Here is a 22,149-nt window from a genome sequence, read left to right on the forward strand (position 1 = left end):
CGTCCCATTATCCAACCGTGCAATAAGACCACCAACACAACTTTTTGAGGAAGGAAACACATTCATGAGCACAGGCGCACACACACCTTTCTTATCTTTAAAGCAACACTATGGTCAATAGACAGAGGAGTCCTACGCATGCAAAAAAAAAAAAAAACACACACACAAAGACTTTCTTGTGTGGACAGAAAGAAAAAAAATAAGCACAAGTTACATTAATCTAGGACCCTGTGTGTGTGTGTGTGTGTGTGTGTGTGTGTGTGTGTGTGTGTGTGTGTGTGTGTGTGTGTGTGTGAGTGTGGGAAAGACTAAGGAAGCAGCCACACACCTATCTGTCTGATGAGGGTATGATGAGAGCATCACAGAACAGACCACACACTGTTCACACAATTCAGCAGGTGGCCAATGCACCTGGTTCCAAAGTGTTGAACACACACACACACACACACACACACACACACACACACACACACACACACACACACAAACACACACCATCATTGCAATAAAAGTCCAACACAACAATTGGTAAATCCGATTTCATCCTCTATTTTTTTAAGTGTACTGTCAGTTATTTCCAAGTTTAGTTTCTTGAGTGTTTCCTGTTTTATTTTGTAGTTCCAGTGTTTCTTGTCTTTTCTTACTTCCTCCCTTTGTCTGGTTTCCCTCCATTTTGATTGCCCTGATCTTCTTCACCTGGGTCGTTAGTCTCACCTGTGTCTGATTAGCCCAGTCTATTTAGTTTCATGGTGCCTTTCCTCTTGTTGGTACTTCATTCTGTCATAGTTGGTACATAACAAAGAAGAGGACCCAAGTGCAGACCAGACCAAGGAATTAATTTTTTTTTCCAAAAAAAAAAAAAAGCAAAACAAAAGCTTTCTTTTTTTAAGTCCAAAAAAGTCCATCGAAATGCACAAAGAAGACAAGACAAGGAGCCAAAAGGAAACATCGGAATCACTTTGAGGTAAGATGCATCACCAGAGCTGTCGAACAAAATTTCTTTTTCTCCTTGTTCGGCTCCAGGTCTTCACTTGTTTGGGAGAAAATAACAAAATGAAGATAAAAAGGAGAATGTATTTATTTTATATTTTTATTTATTTATTTTGTTGTAGGAAAATCAGTTGCTCACATTTCTCATTTTTGGTCGTTCAAAAACCAAATCCTTAGCAGTTAAATAACTGAATTGTGCATGTTATCAGATGTAAAATTAGACTTAAATAATGGAAAAAATGTGTTTTTGCAGAACTCCTTCTTATGCAAACTTATTCAAACTTAAAGGCCACATAAAACACTGTGGTTTGTTGGTTTGGCAGGACCTTAGCAGAGTCAATGAGCAATACAGCCAATCTCCATTTTCCAAGGAAGACAAATAAAACAAACGTTATTATTAAACCAAACAATCTTGAAGGTTCTGGAAAGCTGCAGAGCTTCTGTAAAAGTGAGTGAACCGCATTATGACCTCGGCATCTGTACTTCAGTGTGAAAAACATCCTCGAACTGCAGGCTAGCGGCTGCACACTTCCCCTTTTATTTGCAAAAATGTGCATTTCTGTGAGACCATTTTCTGAATGAAGAAAAAAAAAAACCCTCACACAAACATCTTTAATGAGAGGTGAGGCAGAGTGGATGAAGTCAGAGGAAGTCGGTTTGACAAAGTGACCTCTGAGGAGAGGTCACAACAGGGATCAAGGGGGAGAGGAAAAACTATGACGGGATCTCTGCTTCTGGACTCCACAGCACCCTATTTGTAAAAGAGCCATTTGTTTCTACATACAGTCCTTACGCTCCTTAGTACCTTTTTTATTATGTAACATGAAGCTTTCTCTGTCTGAACTCGCCTAACATCTTGGTAGCCTTTCTTATGATTTGCTTTCCCCCTGACTAGAACATCAAAGCTAGCATACACATAACAATAACTTTAGAGCTCCATCAATCTGCAAATAACTTTATAGAGATTTTCGTTACAGAGTAAGAAGAGTGTGCAAAGACGGAAGCTCACACATGTACAGTTCCTCACGAACGCCAGAGCTTCAAATTCAGCGGTTTCAGAGTGACCTGAATATCTCAGACATGACTTTCACCAACGCTAATAACAGCAGCAGGATAACTGCTACCAGTGCTGCTGGAAGTCGCCTGGCAAACTTATAGTCGCAGGATGAGAAACAGGCCCGGCAGTGGTCGGGAAACTTGCTGACCTGCATGCCAGTTTGACTGCACCGTTTAAGAGTTTAATTCAGGTTCAGTCAAGATCCCTTCTCCTCCCTCTCTTTGACTTGCTTTCCATGAGCTAAGCAGCGAGTGAACACCTGCTATTTTAAATGACATGCACATTGTCGTGCAGTGCAGGAGGTGTAAATCATTGTGGGCCCCTGTGAGGGTTAGCCTCGAATATAAATGACTGACACCTCCGACCAGCTTATAGAGAAAGGAGAACTAAACAGACCATGCGCTCAGCGTCCAGGAATTCCTCTTTCACTCCCCCTTCTTATTTCAGCTCAGCTCCACAGCAGACACACACTGCTATTAAACAGTTTGCTGATTGCTCAGAAGCTCAAGGTTGTGTTTTTGTTTTGGTCCTTCTGTAATGTGTCTGCAATGCTGGCAGCTTAGTGAGGCTCTGCTTTCATTTTGTACACTATTTGATAAAAGCACTAAGCAAAGTACAAGGCAGGTGTAAATGTTTGTTCTTCTGGTATTCTGTTATAAACAACAAAAATAATGATGTTGTAGATTAAGGGTCAGGGAATCACTGAAAATGTCCACGTGTGCTGAAGATAGATATGCGTTCAAAATGTACTAACAGTAGCTGTTGAGCCTCTTTGATCACAATTTAACTCTTTTAGTGAAATCATGCAGAGTGGAATGCAATTGTGGGCAAGGAGTATTTCAAAGTTGACCCCAGAGGGTGAACCACAAACATAAGAAGCGATCGGGTGGGAGATGTGAAACAAAAATAATATAAAGCTAAAAACAAACCAACTCAGCTGTCAGTCAGCTGACTACAAGTTCTCTGGGAGAGAATTTAACTAAGATACACTTCCAATCTTAACTTTTAAAAATGTGGGAAACCACAGATATGCCTACGGACAGTTACAACAGATTTTTAACATTTCGATCCTCGGACTTTAGAGCCAGCTTTAGGAGTGAGGCGAGGATTGAATAAGTTCTGGTGCTTCTGCAAACTCACACAATATTACTTCTAGAGAAAAAACAGGGAAAGAACTGCTCACTTCCTGGGACAGTGCGATAATGCTCAGAGCACTATAGACTTCCCACACAGTCTTATTACTCTTCATTTTGATGTCAGACAATAGGAGATGATAAGCACTTCAGTACACGTGTCTGTGAATGTGTCCTCGGGGCCTTGAGGAGAAGCGGTCCCTGTAAAGATTTCAGTAATCCCTGGCGGTGCAGCGGGGGGCTAAGGTGATGACTCCGGGAATGGGGCCCCTAAGACTCGACCCTCCTTTTCTCTCATTCTCTCACTGTAGCCGTGGACACTCACGCTGGGGGGGCACAAAATGCTTTGTCAGCATTCTCCATTGATACACTGCTAATCACCTCTCTACTCTTACTCTGCTGAGCCTCCTCTTTAAGGCCAATCATGCACTTCATATATTGAATGCAATGCTGTTAGATGCAACAATAGAGATTGTGTTTTCAGTGTTTGGCTGATGCATACATAAGTAATGTGCTTTAGCTATGATAGCTTATTCTGCAGACACTCTTCTGTTAAATTCAAATTCATTTGGTTTTTACACATTTTAATTGACGCTTTGACATGGAAGTCTCAAAGTGACTTAAGAAGAAAGCTCCCTCAGCCAAAAGACGTGATAGGAGTTTTGCCTAATTACTTCGCAAATTACAAAACTTTATTTCTAAAGCTGCCTCAAAATAAATGTAACAATCACAGAAACAGCTTTCAGAATATTTGAGGACGTGATTGCATGGAGGAGTGAGTCAGGGCTGCAGTACTCGTGTTTGCTGAGATATCACAACAAGTATTAGATGTGATCGTGGTAGCTGAAGTGCCTCTGTGTTTGTCCTGAGTGGTGTGAAACTGTCGATTTTGTTGCTCAGTTTTTTTTTCGATACTCCTTCTCATCTAATTGCTCCATTTTTCTTTTGCTACTCAGCGTCTAATGAAGTCACTCTGCACCACATGTAAAAACTGTGGCTTTGTCTCTGTGAGTAACAGCGTCAACTCTCAGCAATTCAAAGTCCCATTAAAAACAGATTGTGCTGTTGCTCAGCCTGACTCCTGAATCCCATTAAAAACACCCCACAGAAGTGAAACAGTCATTAGCCAGTGAATCGGCTTTAGTAATTAACTCTCTCTCCCACTGCCAGCCTTTGTGTTTATCGTTTTCAGTAAAAAGCCCTCTGGGGTTCAAAGCGGCAAGACGCGAGTTCCTCACTGACGTAATGTTTTGGTTTACCTGCAGTCCCGCGGGCAGGAAGTGAGGAGTATTTAGATGATGTGTGATAGGAAAACAGGAAACTGGAGTAAAATAAACACACATTTGGGGCAGATAACTTAACTCCCTGAAGCCCAAACAGATCCAACAACGGGCTCCATTATAGCACAGGCGGTTTGATTAAACAAAGAATAACATCACAAGTTCCCCAGTTTAGGATTACTTAAGTGATTACTGTGCTTGTGTGGTACATAATTGTGCTTATTTTAAAGCTTTCAGCTCCATTAGTTTAAAATGTTATAGAATAAATGACAGATTCTAAAGAATGATGCTGTTGTACATTGAATAATAATCACAAGGTCATCTAGAATTACTTTTATTACACCTGTTCATGGGGGAACATGATATTTATTTAACTTTTTTGCTCTATTATGTTGAACAGAAGACTTGAAAAAGAAGAAAAAAGATCTGTAAATGTATTCCTGCCTAAGAACAACTGGAGGCCTATATGCAGTGGATTAGTGTTACCTTGGGATCTCTTTGGGAATCCTTTTGCAATCCTGCCGGATTGCAATCCTGTAATTTGTAAAGTAAAAAAAAAATCCAGGGCAAACCTACCATATTTCATCTCATAATAATGTAATATAGACAGAATCAGTATCACAGTGATTTGGTGTGGTAAATCTCTTTTTGAAGAGGGTCTTCACAGCTTTTTGTACCCAGTTGAGAATTTCAAAGGCTGGGTTGAACATTGTAAAGTTTTCACAACGTTTTGGTTGTAAAATTCAACTGACTCATCTCACAACATGGTGCGGAGACCCATTAAAGTTTATTCATTGTTAAACAAACGTTGACGCTTTCAATCAGAAGTGTCACTAAATCTGAGTAAATTGCTGACATCGCTTGTCCAGTGAAAATGATCTAAATAACCACTGACGTTAGGAAATAATGCAAACATTTTTAGAGGGCCAAAGGTAACATCCCTAATCCTTTTCAAAGAGGTGATGATGAACTTTTGTTTCGTGCGGATTTTGTTGATTCCTGTGGACAATGTGGTCAGACTTCTTATCCTGTACAAGTAGTGTTTTCTCATCCTGCTTTCTTTTGACAGTCAATTGTATTACTCAATGAGAATCTTCCACCTACCTGGCAGCAACAGTTTGAGACATGAATCATTCTGATGGTGAATGTTGGCTTTTGTAGTTTACAAAGAGGCATCCATCTCTATTTTAGTCTGTTGCAACTAAAAACTCTTCACTGGCGCTTTGAGGGAAGTTCCAACAAACTAAGGGGGATGAAAATCTGATTTCATTCCTGTGGGGTTTTTTCCCCCCCCCATCATTCTCAGAGTTCAGCACTTTTAATGAAGCTGCATCTAAATAATGCTTCCTTTTAACACTCAAGTTTTCATTTCCCATCCACCCGTATCAAAGCACTGGCCTGATTCTGTCGGTTCTGTCAGAGCTTCAAAGGCTGTGTTTTAGAGCGGGGCGATGACGTCCAGTGGCAGTGTTTCAAATCACCTCTGGTGGAGTAGATATAAAGATAGCATTCATCTATTGACTGCTTTATGTTCCCACTGTGGCACAGATAACTACATTACTGTCCCAGGACAACAGGGCCTGTGTAGACCTTTGTTGCTCTTATGCCAGTGGCGCAAGTGTGCATTTCAGCTCTGAGTTCATCCAAGACATTGAGTGCTGAAGGGCTTGTGTCTGTAAGACTCCTAAAATGACAATGATTGTATATTTGCATTGGAGAAATCAAAACCTCTGCAGGAAAATGTTTCATTGTTGGATAAGTTGAGAATAATACAGGTTTGAGATGGCCATTTTGGGGCAAATTTTGACAATGGCTCTTTTTGTGTAACAAAGCCTGTCACTGAGCCTCTTATGTAAATGTGTAATGATATGTAAGGAGAGAGGAGAGCAGGATGGCCAAGAGGATAAGGGAGAGAGCGTGAGAGAAAGAAAGTGAAGGAGACAAGGGAGAGTGCAAAGACTTAAAAAAACAACTATGAACGGGGGGAAGTTTGGAAATAAGAGGGCAGCAGGAGGGACAATAAGGAGATCCAGTTTAAAGCTCCATGAAACTGTAGGTTGTTTAATAAGGCCGCAATGGGATCAATTGCAATCAAATGAAAACTGCTTAAAGCAAAGTGATCAGTGTGTGAGGTGAGAAGCTCTTTGACTTGTCTTTGTATGTTTGAAGATTTTGCAGCAGCCTGGGTTCAGTGCAAAGCTGTGCGTCTGTTGTTGGGTGAGTTGCTGCACAATTGATGGAGGAGAGAGATAGCTGAGCAAACAGCAGGCATGTTCACACTGCTCTCTCTCTCTCTCTCTCTCTCTCTCTCTGTCTCTCTCTCCCCGTTTTTCTTTTTCTCTCTCTGCCTTGAGATAACACACAAAGATGCGAAATCAAATCCCTGAATTACTGGCAGCAGTTGTAACATTCTGCTCTTTCTTTCCGCCTTGTGTCCCCCCCCCATGTCCCAGACTGAGAACAAACGGTCTCATCAGGCTTTGGTGAGGCACAGGCGTCTGGTTGTGGGTGCCAGGCTTAAGTATGGGTGGCACGCTCTTTATGAACAGCTGTGTGACACTGCGGTTGGTGCTGCAAGGTGGCATCGTGTGGTCTAATGTGCAGAGAAGTCACGTAAGTCTCCTGGTTAACCTCAATGCTCCAACACAATTGCTGATTACTTCATACTTGTATTTGGAGATTTGTGTAGCTACAGATTCAAACTAAATGGACTTCTCAAATAAAACTATAAGCAGCCTTACGTCTGCTATGTTTGTTCATGTTTGGCAGTGTTGCCTTGTTAGACCTGATTTATTTGGTCTGTTGTCTCCTTAAGATTCATGTGCATCTAAAGAGGTATAACTGCCTGTGGTTTAAAGAGCCTGTGGCATTAAGGGGGTAACAGATGGGAGGGCTTGGAAGCGGGGGAGGTCAACAATTGTGGGGCAGAGACAGACTGAGAGTCGGATAATGTTGTTGAACACCTGTTCATGTTGCAGGTCAAAGACGTTGAATGGTATTTAGTAAAAACAAACGCCATCTCTGACCTGATCCATTGCAAATAGGGTGTCATAAATCTTTTTAGTTTAAACCAGGACCCTCACTAAAAAAGAGAGACCTCCACTTACGAGGATAAAAGATTACGTTGAAAACGACGATATGACCACCTCAAGCTAAGCTACATGTAGCGCTGTACATGCAACGAAAGCTGGAGGTTAAAAATGTGTCTGTTGCAGTCACTGTTCTTCCTTCATCAGTCAGCTCACTTCCCAACTGACGATGGTTTTATTCACGTGACAGTCCACAGAGTGCATGCGTGATCTTATATTGAACATGTTTCAGTTGCAATATTAAATGGGTGGAGCCACAACGTTCTCCCGAACAGATCAGATCACTATTAACAAACCTCACTCAGCAGGACTTTTTAAACTTTGTCACAACGGAGGAAACTGTCCCCAAGTCACACCAATTTATCTTGGAGTGTGGACTTAACTCTTTCAGAATTCAGTCTTCATCTTTTTTTTCCTTTCACATGAACTGTTGGTTGGCCCAGATTTTTCAAAGATGCATCTTCTTAAAAAGATGAAGTCCGTGTGCCAATCACATCTGAAGCGTCACACTCTGAAAATAGCTCCTGACAACATGACCAAAAACAAAACAGAGGAAGCAGACGCCAGATAGCCCAAGGAGGATGTCGTTTTTTCTTATTTGTATTCTGGAGTGTGACTTCGCGTGATGAGAGATCAAAAGCAAACTTCTTCAGGCTCACTGGAGTAACAGAGGAGCCATTGTGAGAGTGTGTGGCCCATCCAGCAAGACTGGCTGCTTGGTGCCGGGGGCCCACGTGCAGCTAGGGCTGCCTTTGTGTTACCATATGAAACAAATCTCACTGTGACAAGCCGGAGCCGAGGAATTCTCCTGCTGCTGTGAAATCTCAAACCAGCATCAACCATCAGCCAGTGACCCCTCTGGTGTGTGTCATAATCACAAAAATCTCAAATTTCCAAATGAACAGCTTTAACTTCCTTGTTCTTCATTGAGTTTCAGTTTCCTGGAGTTATAGGGTGTCTCTGCTGTGTTAGCATTGTGATTCATATCCCATCACACTGGAACGCACCGATGACTACACTTTGTGGTCACTTCTCATTCAGCTTTCTCGCGATGTAGCAAAATGATTGCATGTCTTCAGTATCTCTCTCAGGCCCCCAGGAGCTTAATGAGTTATAGATGAACTGTTTTCTCGCTATTGATTTAAAGTGCAAATCAGCAACTTTACTTCTTGCGTCTGAAAACTTCCCAGGGGGATGAGTTCACAGCCTTTTGTTTTTCATGTCAGGGCTGTTCCAGGGGTCGGGCTCAATCCCTGTGTCACCTCATTGACCTCTGCAAAAAAGTGGGGTCACTGTGCGAGTGACAGCAGCTCCTGTTGCTACAAACAAGGCATCAAGCCCACGCTGGCTGCGTACCGCTCACTTACATTAGTTTCGTCACACAGCTGTGCAGACGCATGCCTTCCTCTGTGACACACGTGGACAAAATCACTCCTCGACACCTGACATAGCTGCTTAATCGCTCTATGCTCCGCTGTGGCATTGCAGAGTGTCTCTTTGAGAAGTGGAAAGAAGCTGTTGAAAGCTCATACAGCATGTTATTTTATAAGGTCATTTGCTTGGATTCCATTCATGAACGGTGTGTTTTTATGTCTCTGATTTCCAGGTGGGTCCGAACCACTCAGAATAGTTGCCCCAGTTTTTCTTTGTGAAAAACCAAACTTCTCTGTTTACATGCCAGTGTATGAAGAAGATAGAGAGGACGTGCAAAAACAGAGAAATAGGAACTTTAAGGATGAGGTAATGACAAAGAAAGGGGATGTGAGTGCAGCTTTGTGACTACTTTGAGTCTTTGTTGCTGTTTCTAGAGAACTTGAAGGAAGAGCAGCTGGATGATCAACGTGATATAAAGTATTTATCTTGTCTCACTTCCTCTATCCACTTCATCCTCTTTTTTTTTTGTCCAACAAACAACTTTTTTCTTCAATAACAAAATCCCATTAAACCCTTAATCTTAAATATTTTTGCTGCATCTAAACATAATCTACTTTTTTTCCTTTTTTTGGATCACTTCAATTCTGTATCAACCTGTTGCCTCATAGATCTGTCCACCCTCTCTCTGTCTTGTTTTCTTTCTCTCTTAAATAGAGCAAGGAGGAGAACTGAAGAGTACTTGACAAGAGCCTCCTTGAAGGAATTTCCCTCTCTTTCCTTTTCTCTCTCTCTCTGTCCCCCTCTTTTTATCCGCCTGCTCTTTGGCTGCTCTCCAGCAAATTTTAACACCCGTCATGGCGTGCTGGGCATCGTCCAACAGATGCCCTTGAGGAGGACATTCCTGTCTGGCACAACTCCTCTTTTCACGCTATTTATACTCAAATGTCTGTGTCCTGAACTGATACCAGAACATCGAGCACCCAGAGCATTGTTCTCTGCATTTACTTTCTGTAACCGTAACATTGCAGGAAGTCAATGAGAGATAAAAGAAACTCTCTGCACATTCTTGCACAAACACTTTCTGTTACATTATTCATACTTGTTGGATTAAAGTTTATTTCGATAAAAGCACACCGTATCTGCTGTGTTTCCTTTTTGAGCTCCTCATACTATAGGCTACCTTTACAAATTATGGAGTGAATTGAGGAATGTGATCAATCCTAAGAGGAATTAACCACTTCTGGGAAATAAAGACAGCAGGAACCACTACAACAAAGTGGAGAGGAAAGTCAAGGGAGCGTATTCTGAGAAGCACTCATTAAAAAAAAAACACCCATTAAGAGCACACTGCAGCTTTTTATTTCTTATAGGGAGCCCCATTCCACTGCAGCTTTTGAAATCCACTCACTGTTGCAGCTCTCCTGCCTCGTGAAGCTCTAGTGAAAAGACAAGAGAGCTGGGAAAGAGGGAATGGAGGAGGAGGAGGAGGAGACGCTGTCAAATCTTACTGAAAGACAATTTGTTTAACTGGATTTAGTTAATTCAGGAAGATCCCACATGAAGTCTGCACTTAATCCAGCCTTATGAAGAACTACTGTTAAAAGTTCACTTAATATCATTCACAGCATGTAGGAAGACCAGGAATTTTTTTTCTCTTCAGCCTAAAAGTAGCTTTAGTAGTTATACTAAATGTATAATAGTTAATCAGCTGGGTCTTTTCTTTGGTTTGTTTCCATCTATACCTCAAGACCCTGATCAATATAAAAAAGTGAGTACTTCCCATTTATCAAATTAACACCTGAGTGCTGCAGAATATCACCGCTATTCCTACTTACTAACAGGATCAGAGCAAACGGGGAGCTACGCTTACAAGAGCTACACTTTAGATCTTTAGAAACGTAGATTTTACAAAAAAATGTACAGGTAGCTCCTGCAGCATTTCACATAAAAGTGTCGAGGCTGAGGCGCCCATTTATCCTCAATATTCAAAGCGCTTTCTGTAATCTAAATTACAGAATATGGTATTGACAAAATGTGAATATTACACTCAAACACATAACCCTTACGAGAATATTGAATAATAATAAATAATCAAGTGTTCCTTAAATTCCTCAGGATTGATCCTTTTTAGCTCCGTGTTGGAGATGTGTGAATTTTAGTTCAAATCCACCTCCAAGTGGTTTTATAGTTGTTAAGGCATTTCACTTTAAATGTTGAAATTTATGTGATATTTGATAAGCTGGATCAAGGAAATAGGCTTTGTGAGATTAAAGTTTTTTTGCAAATGCAATTATAATTTCCTGGGCAAACAAAGGAAAACCGTCATTATGGCTTCTCTGAGGGAATGAAACTCGTCGTCTTGCAATTTGGATGAATTGACCCTTAAACCCTATAAACAGTAGATAACAGTATTCCATGAATCCAAACAAACATCTTCTGTGATGAAGACCTGAGGTGTGCATGTCAGACAGAGCACCTGTTTTGAGCGGAGACATGAGGACATTAATTGACTTTATTTTTAACAAAAGTGTTTGTTTTATTTTCAGATACTCATCTATACATTGATCCGTTTTCCTGCAGCAGTGCTTCCAGTTCCAGAGCAGGATGACATTTCTGTTGGTTTTAACAGAAAGTGGTGAGACTCTATGGCTTTTGGGTTAAAGCGAGGCAGCAGTAGAGGTACAGGACCGCAGGCGTAAAGCTGTCAACATGTGGACACGGTCCTGGAACACAGCATCGCCTGTCCCCACAGCTACTTTATAGGAATGTTTTACGCCCGCCCTGTACCTAAACATATCTGCGCTGTGTATCGTATTTTCCCCTTCGTAGGCTGCTTAATATGCAGGCTGTGATTTCCCCCCACATTCCAACAGATAAATCTCCACTCAAGCTCTCTCTAGAACAAAGCCGTTAAGACTTGTTGGGAAATCTTCCACTTTGATCTTGATGCTTGCGCGTCGTTTAAAGTTGTTCCTGCTGATATCAGTTTACCCACTGAAGGATATTTGGGCTGTTAATATGAGCCACTTAAATTATCTGAGTGCCGACTTATGTGTGGAAACAAAGTAAGAGGTACTTCTGTGACAGTGTCTTTGAGTGTGAGATTTTCTGCTCTTTGAAGTGTACAAGATGGGGCGGGTGAACCTGTCGCCATGACAATGATGACTCTTTGAAGTGTGATTAAAGGACTGATGTACCTTTTTTAGTAATCAGCTCTAGCATTTGACAAAACTTATCTCACAATGCACCACTTGTGAGGACTGTTCTTAAACATTGAGCGTTCTTGTTGGCAATGAAGATACAGTGCTTTTTTACGAGTGCTTCTGTCAGACACGTGATTATGTCAGCTTGCAGGCTTGAACAGGTGAGGGATCAGTGACCAGCATATACAAAGGGTTGGCTGGGGGGAAATCTAAAAAAACATTCTTTGCAAAAAATATTGAAGTGTCCAAAAACACAAGCTGTCTCTGTGACACGTGCACTCATTGTTGGTAAACAAAATGTCATGCATGCTTGTCCTTTCAATTTTGGACAGCTCCAAGATACCAACTAATGTTACCTATTTATTTTACCAAAAAAAGTTTATGCAGATGAGTATATGTCAAATGTTGGACACCTCTCACAATTAAAAGAAAATAAGTTTACAAACTTGTGAATCAGCGCATCAACTGCTTTTAAGTGCATAAAAATCAATACACAGAATTTCACTGTCAGACGAACCCTAAGCAAACTATTTTTATTAACAACATATATATATATATAGATATATATATATATGAATGTGTTTGTCCACACTTTCGTAGATTTTCTGGGGCTTTTGAGGATGTCAGCTGTGAGTGGATCTCAAGGATCTGCAGTGACTTCCACATTGGCTTCATGTTACTCACTGGCTTGAGTTTAACACACAATCATCGCGATGATAATCTGCTCGGTCTTCTTAACCCATTATTCAGTGGAGGGAAAGGAAATAGAAGAGTGCAGCCTTGCACCCTGTGCAGCATAATCAGAGGAAAAATCATAACCTGGGCCATCTAATAGCTCAGCGATAGCATCAGAGGCGGCTCTTTTGAAACGTTAGCGTCCTCCCAGTCTGGGCCTAAGCCTCTCTATCAACATGGACATCAGCCAGAACCCGGCTATGCAGCCACGCTAATTTTGTTTTACTTTGTTCTGCTGCTACTTTCTCCATCCCGTATTTATTTTCCTGCTTGATACTCTCACTTTAAAGTGGAGTGACACACAAGCTGGGTTTTCCAGCCCAAGTTTCCTGTGTTTGGAAGAGGGGGGAAGGGCTATAACAACACAGAAAGAGGTGAGAAGGTCAGAGGCAATAGTGGAGTTAGCAAGTGTGGAGGATGATTAGGATTAAAATCTAAAAAAAGACTGTCATTGGTAACATTTTAGTAGAAGCTGCTATTGTTAAAAGATAAACTAAAAAGGTCACAAATGAAAAGTCTAAGCCTACAACCTCAACAATCTTCTCACAAAGAAGCAGCTTAGTTTAGCAGGTAGCAATGTCAAGGCTGGCTGAGCTGTAACGTGAACCCAAAATAACAGGCCAGCTCAACCATGAAGTCACACTCTATCACCTATCCCAAAGACTACACAAACAAGATACTACCTGATTTATCTCTTACACATGACCACAACAGAGACGTCGTCGGGCAACACCCACAGCAAACAAATCTAAAAGAAGGCACTGGACTCACAGACATTATCAGCTCCAGATGAATGATATCAAACATGACGGAGAGATTGTAGTCGCCTGGTGTGTGGATGGTGTTAAGATGTTAAAGGAGGAGCATATACTGTAAAGCATCTTTGTGTGTTTCAAAGTGGGAGAGATTGGGAGCATACCAGCAGCTGTAAGGTTGAGGAACAGTTCTTCAACCACTGTGCACCTTTTTAAAATGTAAAAAACCCCCCACAAAACTGTAAAAAGGAAATAAAAAGTTTAAAAGTTGAATTTGTGGTACGAGAATGGATCAACAAAATACCAGAAAACCAATATTATCATCATGATGCAGACGTGAATGATTCTTCATCAATGCAGTAAAAGAACATAATCAATTATTCAGTACTGACATTGCTATCCCAACCACGGATTGACCTTTACAACTAATTTTATTTTGTTTACAAAAAAAGACATTGATGTTGACACTGACTTCTAATGAACTAGATAATAAAAAAAGGGAGTTCACTGTTTGTCTTCGTTGAGGATGTGTAGATAATGCTTTAGTCAGGAATATCTACATTAAATATGCAGAACGATTTTAGAACTGTAATGACATTTTTGAAGGGAACATAAACATGAAGGGATAGAAAATAAGTTGGTTTGGTAGCTGGAGAGGTGATTGAGCACTCCCCAGATGCATTTGAGCAAGGCACTGAACCCCCAACCACTCTGGTGCACTTCCTACGTTGCAAAAAATAAATAAAGATGACAGAGTTTGACTGACCAAAATGAACTTAGTGGTCATAACAAATGCAAATACTAACACATTATCCTGTGATCAAGACAACAAGCTTGAGCTTTTATTTATTTGCTCAACTTTGGTCTCAACACAGCTTTAGATGAACGTAACAAGTATAAGTTGGACAAAGAAATTAAGCATTGTTTTAAAGGACATTCCCTTATCCATTTGAGGGTCTCTTAAGGTCACACGCAGTAGCACACATTGTTGATGATGTGGACGATTGGATATGTTTTTCTCATTCCAGCCTACACTCTCCACCCGCCTGCAGTTTACTCATCCAAATAATGCAGACAGCATTTCCTGTGAGGAATAACTTTGTCTGTCTCCAGTTCAGCCCAAACACTGAAAATATTCCTCCTGAGCTTCACCACTCGCTTCGTCCTCTCCTTCGACAGTCCACTAAAAAATGAAGGAACAATGAATAAATCAGCCTGTTAAAAAGTATTAGTGGTAATACTCTGAATGAACTGTTGGGCTATCAGGTACAAAGGCAACAGTTTCTTCCATGGGAAAGTGATGCCTCCACTCTTTATTTATGTCTAGAAAAGAGGCTTAATAATCGTCTGGGTTTTTGTTGGTATGACATTATTCCAGTAGTCTTCAAATGTCAAAACACCGAGGAAGGATAATATTACCGTCTTCAACATCCGCAAACACTAAAACCATACACACAGAGTCCCTTACACCCCTTTCTTCTCTTCCCATGCCCCCGCGTCCTCCGGCACTCCCTCCTTTTATCACTTTACCAGTCACATTACATGATATTCTCTCCCTCCCTCACTTGATCTTTGTTACTTGGCATAACGCTCAGAAAACTGTTCTCCATTCATTTCTATCTGTTGAGGTCATTGAAAATAGTCCAGTTCAGGAACTACTGTTTTGTAAGAAAATCCGACTTTTGGTTCAGTTTGCACTTTTAGTATGATTCATCCACCACACAGTAACTGTTTTCCAAGCTCTTCAAAGAAGTATTTTCTTTCTGTTTTTTTTTTTTTTTTTTTTAAGTTCCTGTGAGATATTTTGAGCTGGTTATGAAACCGACTGAAATCAATACTGATGTCTCTACATCTGCAAGAAGATTAGCTTTATCAACATAATGTAACTGGATTCTTGTCAAACAGCAGATTCATTTTCTGAAGGGGAACACCTTTGACTATTGCAGAATCTGATTTTTTACCTCAGATAACACAGTTGATGTTCTGCATGTAAAAAAACAAAGATCAACAAGAAATAAAAGTTTCTTTTAATTTGCTTAACGATCCCATATTATACTCATTTTTAACTTTTATGTTGTCCTTGAAACTTTAGCTTTGCACGATTTGCAGATCAAAAACTCCTTTAAGTTAAAATGCTTCAGTAATTGTTCCTCCTTCTGCATGTTGGTTGCACTGCTGTGACTTTCACCAGTTTAATCTAGATCTCCCGAATTAAATGTTTTTATCTACCAAATATATTTGAATGAAGCATTCTCTTAATTTTATTAACTGTTCTGTCTCTTCCTGTTAAACATGTCTCATCCTGCACTCAGGGGTGTTTACTACTTTTTTTTCACCAATTGAAAAGCTTTTTCAGAGCTAATGAGCCAATCAAATATGTACCAACGTTATGTCCTGCCTTCCACCTTGTTAATGGTTTTAATCCGCTTCGAAGAGAAACATGTAAGGACAGAGCAGTTGGATATTCTTGTAACTGTTGTTTAGCCCTCCGAGGGCAGAACACTACAGGGCTGCCAGGTGAGGGCTGCTCTCTAGTACTGGGAGACTAATACTTGTTTTCTTGCAGCATTTCGAAGAACTATGGCATGATTTGCAGAACCAGCCGTTATAAATGCCCTCTCCAGACTTATCCAGAAATAACTCTAACGTATGTTTAACTCATCTGAAACTTTGAACAATATACACTCAACAAAAATATAAACGCAACACTTTTGTTTTTGCTCCCATTTGTCATGAGATGGACTCAAAGATCTAAAATTCATTCCAGATACACAATATTACCATTTCTCTCAAACATTGTTCATAAATCTGTCTAAATGTGTGATAGTGAGCACTTTTGCTTTGCTGAGACAATCCATCCCACCTCACAGGTGTGCCACATCAAGATGCTCATCAGACACCATGATTAGTGCATAGGTGTACCTTAGACTGTCCACAATAAAAGGCCACTCTGAAATGTGCAGTTTTGTCTCACAGCAAAATGCCACAGATGGCGCAAGCATTGAGGGAGCGTGCAATTGGCATGCTGACAGCAGGAATGTCAACCAGATCTGTTGCTCGGGCATTGAATGTTCATTTCTCCACCATAAGCCGTCTCCAAAGGCGTTTCAGAGAATATGGCAGTACATCCAACCGGCCTCACAACCGCAGACCACGTGTAACCACACCAGCCCAGGACCTCCACATCCAGCAGGTTCACCTCCAAGATCGTCTGAGACCAGCTACTCAGACAGCTGCTGAAACAATTGGTTTGCATAACCAAAGAATTTCTGCACAAACTGTCAGAAACCGTCTCAGGGAAGCTCAACTGCATGCTCGTCGTCCTCATCGGGGTCTTAACCTGACTCCAGATCGTCGCCGTAACAGACTTGAGTGGGCAAATGCTCACATTCGATGGCGTCTGGCACGTTGGAGAGGTGTTCTCTTCACGGATGAATCTCGGTTTACATTGTTCAGGGCAGATGGCAGACAGCGTGTGTGGCGTCGTGTGGGTGAGCGCTTTGCTGATGTCAATGTTGTGGATCGAGTGGCCCATGGTGGTGGTGGGGTTATGGTATGGGCAGGCATCTGTTATGGACGAAGAACACAGGTGCATTTTATTGATGGCATTTTGAATGCACAGAGATACCGTGATGAGATCCTGAGGCCCATTGTTGTGCCATACATCCATGAACATCACCTCATGTTTCAGCAAGATAATGCACGGCCCCATGTTGCAAGGATCTGTACACAATTCTTGGAAGCTGAAAATGTCCCAGTTCTTGCATGGCCAGCATACTCACCGGACATGTCACCCATTGAGCATGTTTGGGATGTGCTTGACCGGCGTATACGACAGCGCGTACCAGTTCCCACTAATATCCAGCAACTTCGCACAGCCATTGAAGAGGAGTGGACCAACATTCCACAGGCCACAATTGACAATCTGATAAACTCTATGCGAAGAAGATGTGTTGCACTGCATGAGGCAAATGGTGGTCACACCAGATACTGACTGGTTCTGAGTCCCCAGACCCTCAATAAAGCAAAAACTGCACATTTCAGGGTGGCCTTTTATTGTGGACAGTCTAAGGTACACCTATGCACTAATCATGGTGTCTGATGAGCATCTTGATGTGGCACACCTGTGAGGTGGGATGGATTGTCTCAGCAAAGCAAAAGTGCTCACTATCACACATTTAGACAGATTTATGAACAATGTTTGAGAGAAATGGTAATATTGTGTATCTGGAATGAATTTTAGATCTTTGAGTCCATCTCATGACAAATGGGAGCAAAAACAAAAGTGTTGCGTTTATATTTTTGTTGAGTATAGTACAGCCATCCAGCATTGTAACAATATATGCACATTTTAAAATGTGGATCAGCATAATAGGATGATTTTTACACAAATGAAGATAATCGCAATTAATTAACTTAACAGAAGTCACTCACTCTTGTTCTGGCTCCTGACTACTTTTTTGTTGCTCATCTCCATAGTTTGAAAGATAAACTGGTAAAAAGCTAAAGCCTAAAGAAGAGCAAACAGCTGACCTGCTCTGAAGAATAGGAGACACAGGAGGAACACAGACACACTCAGGAATGTCATTACTGTGCAGAAACCTGCTAACGTATCCTAATCTGCTCCAAGATATCAGTGAGGACAAATCAGTTGCCAGGATTGTACAGATGGTTCTGCACACACAGGAGAGAACACAGGGTTGAGGAGGACACTTCCATAAATTAGTAATTAAAGATCTGGGGAGGAAATAATAATTGTCTGAATTTCTGATTGAGTTCAGATGGCTAGCATGTGCAGACATGTTGTTGGTTAGGCTGCCTGCTAACAGACATGAACATTGTGCAAAGAAGCCAAGGGCTTAACTAATAGAAGAAAGGTGTTATCCCTCATGTTTCCTTTGGAAGCATCTCAGAAAACGTTGATAATAGTCAACATACAGTGAAGAGAAGATGGAATTTGACACTTTTATGACTCAGTTTAATAACATAGACTCTGAGAAAGTGAAGTTCTCAAAAAATCCAAGACAGAAGAGGCACCAAACTTCGGGTCTCTTTTGATGGATTACAAAATATATCCTCCCATAAGACCCAATGATTTGGCTTTGCACTGTTCCAGACAAAAACATTAGAAACTTCACAAAGTTTAAAATAAATGAAACAACATATTTTGAACACAGCACACAAGTTGAACTTCTGCATCAGCATGCAACATAACGCAATATGACACATTTTCTACGCTGATGGCAGTCACAAGCTAGCATTATGCTAATCTAAAATGTCATTCACATATGCATAAAACTCCAGGAAATGTTCCCATTTCCCAATTTTTGTGGTTAGCTGCATGTGTGAAAGGGGATAACACTTTTTTGGGGAAGTATTCTGAGATGTGATGAGTTGATTATGACAACACAGTAAGAACCATGAGGAAAATTCACCATCAGTGATGATAATGTTTCTATCCTGAGACCAGTTCACAACTGGTGCAATTATAATGCAAGAAGGGTAGCTGTTCATACTTTTTACTGCTTTCCAATAAGTTCTTCATTACTGTTTCACTGATATTGTGAAAACATCATAAAGGCAAAGTCTTTCATCACAGCATTGGACTCTCTTACTTCACTCTTCACTTGTTTCCTTTATACATTACGTCTTGCATCTTGAGAACCTTAGCTTCTGTCAGACAGGGCTGGTTTCCCGCTGTGTGTGACGTGTGAAGCACGTGAGCAATTTGGTAGCATTTCATGGGAAGGCTGTCCTGAAATATTTTCGAAAGTTTTAGGAGTTCATGTGTGGAAAAAAGTCAAAGTCTCATATTGATATGTGCACGAAAAACAACATGCCCACACTGGGCATGTAAAGCACAAAAGCACTTTGTGGAAAACAGTTCAAGTCTCGCTGGACTCATTTACGTTTTAAGACGCAATGATGCTTAAACCAACATCCTTTTTATGCAATCTTCCCATTTGTATGATGTGCAAATCGACTTTTGCATTACTGCATGTTCCCATGGAGCATGTCTTAAACATACAACATACAACTGTTACGAGTGCAGTTGGAAACTTTTCTTTACTTTTTCCAGGCAAGCTGTAATTCAGCTGTCAAAATCCAAATAAATGAAAACATAGGCATCAGTTCAGGCAAAGACTCCGAACTGCTCAAAGGAGTTCAAAAAAGTCATTAATATGAAATTGCTTTTCATCATGGATTGTTTCTTGTGGATAAAGGTTGGGCACATGGATGGACTCTTTTAACTAAAAGCACAGCAGGGACAGAGGTATGATGGGAGTGCGTGTGATGGAGCACCAGTGAAGTGTGACGAGCACAGAAAGACGAGCTGAAAACAAGAAGAAAGATGAGAAGAAGGTAGCATCTGATAGCTGCGATAACATCCGCAGCAGAGACGAGATCCATACGTTTGTGAAAATATGAGGAGAGGAAGCAGAAGAGAGCAGCATGACAAAGACAGAGACGTAAAACAAGAGCGTCAAAAGGATTAAGACCTCCAAATTTAAATGAATAATATAAGAATGAGAAGTGTCCTTTAGAAAGATTTTTTTGAGTTTGCAGTATGTTTCAGTATACAATCACAATGTCCCTGTGTCTGAGTAAGAGTTGTTTACAGGTGTCCAGATAACATCAGAAAAACACATCTTTGGACTCACGCTCTGTAGCGTGAGCCACCACTCCACTCATGATGACTCGCTCTCCCTCTCTCTCTTTCTGTTATCACATGAGGACAAAAAGTGCTGCTGTAGACATTACATAAGACAGTTGTAGAGGACTGCATCATGTTTTAAAAATGAGATTGTTATTGTTTTGCTCAAAGCCCCCGTCTATAGTGTCTTAGTATTTGTACCCAAAAATGACTAAAGTTAACTTATATTTCAGTAGACACAAAAGGGATGCACACCTCAAAAAAGTCATACAAACAGCTCTTGTTACACACCATACAATACTGGATAATTTTATTGACTGGATATTGCTGCACTGAGGAATAAATATGGATGGGGGGGGGGGGGGGGGGGGGGGGTAGTTGTGTTGATTATGATGTGTTTATGAAAGCTTCTGTGAGCCTCAGTCAATGATCTTGATTGTTTCTCTGGGGATGCTGTATTCAGTGCCTCTGGGATTTAATATTTTTACCTTGTTAGCCGTGTACTTTTGTTATTTGTCTTTTTAAAATAATAATAATTTTAAATAAAGTTTAAGTTGAGTTGAGACCAGAGGCCTAAAAGATGCCATCATGGCTACCTATATTTTCTTCCCAGTCTGTGGTTATGCTTTGTGTAGCAAAAAACCCCATGAATATCATGCTTTTTCTTCTTTAAACATCAAGCATCCATTCATCCTCTCTCAGGGTGAATTGATTGGCTCATGAACCTTGAGTAAACACTTGGTTTAGTAGCCATAATATTCTGCTGAATGGGTTCTTCACTTCATTTCTTTTGCCTATGCTCTTTCTAATTCTGTCTTCACTTGCTTTGCATCCAGGTATGACATCTACACTTTGCACACACAGGCTTTATATCTTTCTGCACGTTGTCTTCAAGCTGAGGATGACTCGGGGAACTACCCCTCCACACTTTTATTACCTGAACAATTTTCATGTGTTCTGGCCGCTGCTTCAGAGCTGCAGATGAAAGAGATGTAGAGAGACACACTAGGTGTGTGGGATCAGCATGCAGCTAGAGTGTGTTTTTCATTTGAGTTGGATTTGATCCAGGTCTGTCTTCTGTCATCATTCTTCATTTTTTTCTGTTTGATAAGTATCAGCCTGTATTTTATTCCATATCTCCACTGCTGCTTTTCATATCTTACTTTATTGGTCTTTTTTTCTCCTCTCGGCTGCTGTCTGTCTTCATCCATCTTATCTAATTCATTTCCTTTCTTGTCGTTTGAGTGGGTCAGTAAAGATTGGCTTTAGTAAGGTAAAGTGGGTGTTTGACTTGTTTTTTTTAATTTAGGACCAAAAGCTTCATGATGCCTGTTTTAATTTTTGTATAAATTAAACTAATCTTAGTATTATTTTATGCTGGAATTTCTAATTTATCTCATAAATTATCCGTCTTTGTTTTTCAGAATCCCATTTCCGCCCTGCCATGCTTCCTCCCACGTTCAACTTTCTACAGTATTACTCTTTTTTTCTCCTTTTGTTGTCTTCCTCCCTCTACACTTTCCTCCCTTCCTTCGTGTTTGTGTCATTTTTGCGCTGTAATAGTTATCTGTTGCCTGGCTGAGCCATGTACTGTAGGCCTGTGCAGAGACGGTGAAGCCTGTTTTTCTTTCCTCCCCTCCGTCTGGCAAGAGGAGAGAATGGAGAGAGATTTGGAGCCAGCACTGCTGTAATTTCAGCCTTTCCATCTGTCAGCCAGTGGAGGTGGGAGGTTGAGCCTGGTTCTATGATAAGGTGCGAGTGAAGGTGGGGGGATTCACTACCTCTGTTCTGTGTACAGACAACACATCTAATCCATTGATTTGCTGTGCAGAACTGTTTAATTTTTCATTGAATCAAGTTTATAAGAATCGCCTAATA

General features: G+C 40.8%; 1 protein-coding gene across 1 annotated transcript in view; it reads left to right on the forward strand.

The window, feature by feature from the left end:
* Positions 1-781: 781 nt before the first annotated feature.
* The window catches only part of LOC306837627 (nuclear GTPase SLIP-GC-like), a 56,601-nt gene continuing 35,233 nt past the window's right edge, over positions 782-22,149 (forward strand). Inside the window, exon 1 of the mRNA XM_079365371.1 lies at positions 782-964. The gene's annotated coding sequence lies outside the window, so the exon portion shown is untranslated. The remainder of the gene's footprint in view (positions 965-22,149) is intronic.

Source organism: Symphodus melops, assembly GCF_947650265.1.
Source record: "Symphodus melops genome assembly, chromosome: 17".
Taxonomy (NCBI): Eukaryota; Metazoa; Chordata; class Actinopteri; order Labriformes; family Labridae; genus Symphodus; species Symphodus melops.